Genomic DNA, 6191 nt, shown 5'->3' on the forward strand with positions numbered 1-6191 from the left:
CACTGAGTGGAAGAAGAAATTGTGAACTTTCTTGCCTTAGTCCTGATTTCAGGGATAACTATCATAATTACAATATTAATGATGATGTTTGGTGTAGGATTTTTGTAGATAGCCATCTTTATCCACTCAGGCTGATGTAAAAAACTACCATAGAGCAGTTGACTTACAAATAACAGAAGTTTATTTCTCACAGTTCTGGAGGTTAGGAAGTCCAATATTAAGGCACAGGCAGATTTAAAACCTGCTTTCTGGTTCATTAGCTGGTCATCTTAACCTGGCGATCATCTACCAGCATCATCACATTGGGAGTTAGGATTTCAATATATAAATTTTGATAGGAAAGAAACAGTCAGTCTATAGAAATAAACTATAAGACTAACAAAAATCCCCAATTTATAATTATTATGAGTTATGATAAAAAGGTTTTGAATTAAACAAAATTATTTTTATGAACTATTAAGATGTTTATTTGATATTTTTTATTCATGAGATGAATTATTATAGCAAATTTTCAAATGCTAAGCTACCCTTGCATTTTTGAAATATGCTAAGTTGAATCAGTATATATTATCTTTGTTATATGCTATTGAATTCAGTTTGCTGGTTTTTGATATATAGACAGGCCACAATTAACAACTGAAGGATATGTATAGACAGGCCACAATTAACAACTGAAGAATATGTATAGACAGGCCACAATTAACAACTGAAGCACTTTCCAAGAAATATATTGTTAGACACTTTTGTCATTGTGAAAACATCACAGAGTGTACTTAAACTAAGGTGGCCATGATGTCACTAGGTGATACAATCTTATGAGGCCACCATTGTATATGTGGTCCATAGTTGGCTGAAATTTTCTTATGTGGGGTGTGACTTAATTACAGTATAACTTTTCACAGTATATTTGAGGTTAATATTGTACTCCTTCATATAAAAAATAGAAAAACCAAAAAATAAAAAAATAAAAATCTTACAACCTTCTGGGTTTATTTACCCTTCCTTCCAGAATTCTATGTTATTATTGTATTATTATTTTCATATAAGACATTTACATGTTATAAACCATGCAAAGCAATGTTATAATGTTTGCTTTAAATAGACATGTATTTTAAAGAAATTAAGGGAAAGAATAGTTTTTATAATTATACAGATATTTACCATTTCTGACCCTCTTCATTCCTAAGATGTCAACTTTCTATTCATTTCAATTTCCTCTAGAAATATCAATTTCTTTGATATTTTTTGTATTGCAAGTCTTTTGGTGATAGCTTCTCTTAGTATTTATTTGTTTGGACTTGCTTCTAAAAGGATATTTTTACAGGCAAGAAGCCTGCAGTCATATGAAGAACTGTTTTCCTATATGTAATGAATCATTTTTCTCTGGCTAATCCTAGGATTCACTTTTATCTTTTTTGTTTGTTTGTTTTTTAAGCAATTTAGCTACAATATGACCAGGCATAGTTTTCTTCAAATATATTCTGTTTAGGATTTTCTGAGATTTTTGAATCTGTAAATTTGTCTTTCACCAATTTTCAGAAAATTTTAATTATTTCTTTAAATATTTTCTGATGTATTCTTTCTTTCTTATTTTAAGACTTGAATGATTTGTATGTTAGAATAAAAAAAAATCACCCCACCCATTCTGTAGTCTCTGTGCATTTTTCCAATCTTTTTTTTTCTTTTTCAGATTGAATTATTTCATTTATTTTCTATTTCTCTGATTTTCTTTTTCCTGATATCTTGAATGTCTCATTTTGAAAGCTCTTAAATTCCAATATCTTTTATTTGAATGTAATTTGTTTTTATTCAAGGTCAACTTTTCAACTACACAGTGCTATTGAGACTCATTGTTTTATCAATATAATATTGTCCAATTATTGAAGACTCCAGAAGCCAATACCTTTCAGCAAAATAATACATTCACTTACATAATGGTGTAAAAAGTTTGAGGTACTCTCTTTTTACTTCTAGAATTTCCATTTTAAAAAAAATATATTTTCTATTTTTTACTGACATTTCCTCTCTTTTGTTGTGAGCATGTTAAAGTCGACCTCACTGAGCATACCTTTAATAGCTCCTTGAAGGTTCTTGGAGGATAATTCTAGTCTGGCTCTTCCCAGAGTTGTAATCTGTTGTTTTTCCGTTGATAATCAGTTGCATTCTCCTTTTCCCTCTTCTATGGAAGATTTTGAATTGTATCTGGACCTTGTGAAAATGATATTGGGTTCTGTCTTATTGCTCTGGGTTCTTTCATATTGGTCACAAGGGTATTGATTTAATCATGCCAGAGGTGGGTAGCTCAAGTCTGCAATGAAACTGCTTTTTAGCTGACTTGCCATGTATGAATCAGGAGCCAGATGGAGTTCTGAGCAGGGTTTCTAGACAGACTGGCCCTTGCTTTTTAAGATCTCTCTTTAAGACCTTCTTCTTGTACTCTCTGACAGTCCTGGTTCCTTCACATTTAGTTATTTCAGCCTGAAAGATACAGATTTTTTTTTTCCTATTGGAGTCTTCCTTGTTCATCACTGCCACTGTGACTGTAGCTGTTTAGAGGACAAAGCCATAAAAATGTGAAACTTGCCTCATGTTGATGGTTTTCTCCAAGTCTCCATTTTCTTCCAGAATCTGCCAACTTTTGTTCCCCCTCAAGAGACTTCAGTTACCTATTATGTATTTTATCAAGAGTTTGGAGTTGCTATTTGAGGGAGGACCAGTTTGTTGGGATCTTCTTATCCATCTCAGGAACTCCTATAAGAAGGTTTAATTTTCAGATTTAGTTTCCTAAAATTCTTTTCCAGTTTTTATTTCACTTGGTATTGCTTTTGGATTTTTTTTCTCTGATGGGGGTAGATTCATTTGTTTCATCTAAGAGGATGCATTTGTTGACATAAAGATGTTCATATTATATCCTGCTGGTATTTTTTAAATGCTTGTAGGATCTATGTGATGTTTCCTTTCATAATCTTGATATTATTTATTTGAGTCTCTCTCCTTTATCAGTCTCATTAATGGGTTACCAGTCATTTTAGTCTTTCAAGAAACTGATTATCAACTATTAACTTCTATTGTATGGTAGTTCTCTCTTTCATTGTTACCTTTTCTATATTTTCTTTGGGTTTACTTCACTTGTTTCTATAGCTTATAGAGATAAATACTTCACTCATTCATATAAAAACCTTCCTTTCTAATATAATTGATCCTCATTGTTTGTGGTTTCCATATTTGCAAATTCACCAAAGTTTATGTTTATCTTCCCAAATTAATACGTGTCATGCTTTCAAAATCATTTATGGAATTGACAGTGGGTTAGAAATTTTGAGTTACCCAGGGAACACCTGCAGTTGAGGTTGAACATAATGATCTTCTGTCTTCTGTTTTCAGCTCTTTTACAGAAATAACCAGAAAATGGAAATAGTAGGGGCAAAAGAGTGTAGTGTACTGTTCGTATTAAAATCTTTCAGTTCAAAGTATTCTTAAAGTTTTATTTTGCTTTCTTCTTTGATCCATGAGATACTTATAAGTGTACTTCTTAATTCTCAAGTATATGCGAATAATTTTGTTAACTGCATTGTGGACAGAAAATATGCTGTTAGGGCTTGTATGTGAGGTGGCTCCCAAAAGCTCATGTGTGAGATAATGCAAGAAAGCTTAGAGGAAAATGTTCTGAGAGCCTTAACCCAATCAGTGATTTAATCACCTGATGGGATTAATTGAGTGGTAATTGAAGGCAGGTGGGGTGTGGCTGGAGAATGTGGGGCATTGGGTGCATGGCTTTGGGGTATATACTTGTATTTGGCAAGTGGAGATATCTCTCTGTCTCTCTGTCTCTCTCTCTCTCTCTCTCTCTCCCTCTCCCTCTCCCTCTCTCTCTCTCCCTCCTTCCTAATCATCATGTGAACTGCTTCCCTTCACTACACTCTTCCACCATGATGTCTTGCCTCACCTTGACTCCCTAGGAATGGAGCCTGCCTTGTATGAACTGAGACCTCTGAAACCGTGAGCCCCCAAATAAACTTTAAAGTTGTTCTTGTCAGGTCTTTTAGTCATAGCAGCAAAAAAGTTGACTAAAAAAATGTGCTCTATATAAAAATCCTGAGAAAGTTAAGAATTGTTTCATGACCTGATGTGTGGTCAATTTTTGTAATTGTTTCCTGTATATCTAAAAATATATGTTTCATCAGTTTTGGGATGTAGCATTTTTCATATGACAATTAAGCCATAATTTTAATGTTCTTCATTTCTTCTTTGTCTGTATTAATAATTTTTCATGCCTCAAACTACTTTTCATGTGCAACAACATGATTTCATGCAATTCTTCTAAACAATGATGACACAAAAAAATTTCCTGTGTACAGATAATTTTTATACTTTCCATAAAGTAAATGTACAAAGGTGCTAGAACAGATTATTTATTCCAATGGTGTTTTCATATCCAACAGAGGGTTGTATGTTAAAGTGTGGTATTAAAAACTCAGGAAAGGGCTGGGGATGTGGCTCAAGCAGTAGCACACTCGCCTGGCATGCGAGGGGCGCTGGGTTCAATCCTCAGCACCACATAAAAATTAAAAAAAAAAGATGTTGTATCCACCGAAAACTAAAAAATAGATATTAAAAAATTCTCTCAAAAAAAAAAACAACTCAGGCACTTGACTAATTTTAATAAAGTTTTTCAAACTATATTACTACATCTAAAGTGCATATATAATTTTAAAGAAAGATTATTCTAAATAACTTCTCTATAAAAACAAGTTTGATGGTTTTTGGTCCACTAACTTTACTACTATGAGTATGAACTTTATAGCTTTTAATGTGTAGTAAAAGTATATTCTACCTTTGTTGCAACATGACACCAACAGAATCAAAGGAAGCTAGTGAGGTGCTAACATGTGAGGATTAATCCAGTGAATGGGGTCACAATGCATTCCAGGAGGAGGTATGCATGTCACTAGATTGGGAGATATGGTTCATTCTTCCTTCTTGATTTGGATAATCAAATGCAACAGGAACAGGAGGAGGGTAGTGACTCTGATGGTCATTCCTTCTGTACTTTCCCATTATTTTCCCGCCCTGAGCAATGGGTATCACACTAGAAGAGGTAAGAATATCAGTTCTGAAGTACAGGATCTGAAGTAATACTCAGAGATAACTTTGTCAAGGGCCTGGTAACCTTCTTGGAGATCTCATTGTTGTTTTCATCTTCATTTTCAAAGCTGGAAACGATGAATGCATTGCTTTTCTCTCAATACCAACATTGAAACTCACCTGTGTCTACTGTGAGAGTAAGCTCCTTTGGCAAGCCCAGGTCGCTGTACAACATTCAGCTGTTCTCACAGGCATTTATGACCCAAAGATTAACTCTCTGAAGCTTATTAACACAGGTGCATCTATAGGCCTATCCTTTTGATGGTTTTTCTGGATACCAGTGATATTTCATATTTTCTTGAGGTATTTGAGTTAGTTTCTCAGCAAATCTCTCAACTGTCTCTCCTTTGAACTTACATGTTTTCAAACTAAGCTTGTGAAAAATATAATGACAGCAATTACCTTTCTCATTTTTCCTAGTTGCAGCACTGCTGCTTCGAGGCTGTAGATTCGGTGGCCTTCACCCTGTGCAGGTAGTACTGAGGGTGTGGGATCAGTGGCTTGGAGCTGGGCTACAGGAAGCACAAGTGAGCCTTATCCTGCATGTCCGGCTCTCAGATTCTGTACTAATATTTCACATACTTGCTTTATTCACTACTGAGAGAACTTTGGTAAAATGTTCACTATGGAAATCCATAGAATGTACAACACAAAGAGGGAATCTAGTAAACTATGCACTTAAATTAATACTACATTATATTGGCTTATGAGTTACACAACATGAATGTAAGATGTTAATAATGCATAATATGTGAACGGATTGGGAGTAAGGGCGTATATGGAATTCTTTCTAGTAGGATTTTGCTCAGTTTTTCTCTAAACCTAAAACTACTCTAAAAAAATAAAATCTATGATTTAAAAACATTCCCTATTATTGTTAATTTGTATATTTTCTATGGTCTTGTCAAGAATTACTTTACATATTGTTAGGTTATGTAACTAAGAGCATAAATAATAAGAATTTTTATATCTTTCTGGTAAATCTAATCTCTTCCCACATGAAATGTTCCTTTTTATTTATAGTGATATTTCTTCTTAATAACTAC

The 6191-nt window shown here is 33.7% G+C and overlaps 1 pseudogene; it reads right to left on the reverse strand.

The window, feature by feature from the left end:
- Window positions 1–4871: 4871 nt before the first annotated feature.
- Window positions 4872–5556, reverse strand: LOC114090616 (protein BTG3 pseudogene; annotated as a pseudogene).
- Between the last annotated feature and the right edge of the window lie 635 nt (window positions 5557–6191).

This window comes from Marmota flaviventris, chromosome 15, assembly GCF_047511675.1.
Source record: "Marmota flaviventris isolate mMarFla1 chromosome 15, mMarFla1.hap1, whole genome shotgun sequence".
In the NCBI taxonomy this organism is placed as follows: domain Eukaryota; kingdom Metazoa; phylum Chordata; class Mammalia; order Rodentia; family Sciuridae; genus Marmota; species Marmota flaviventris.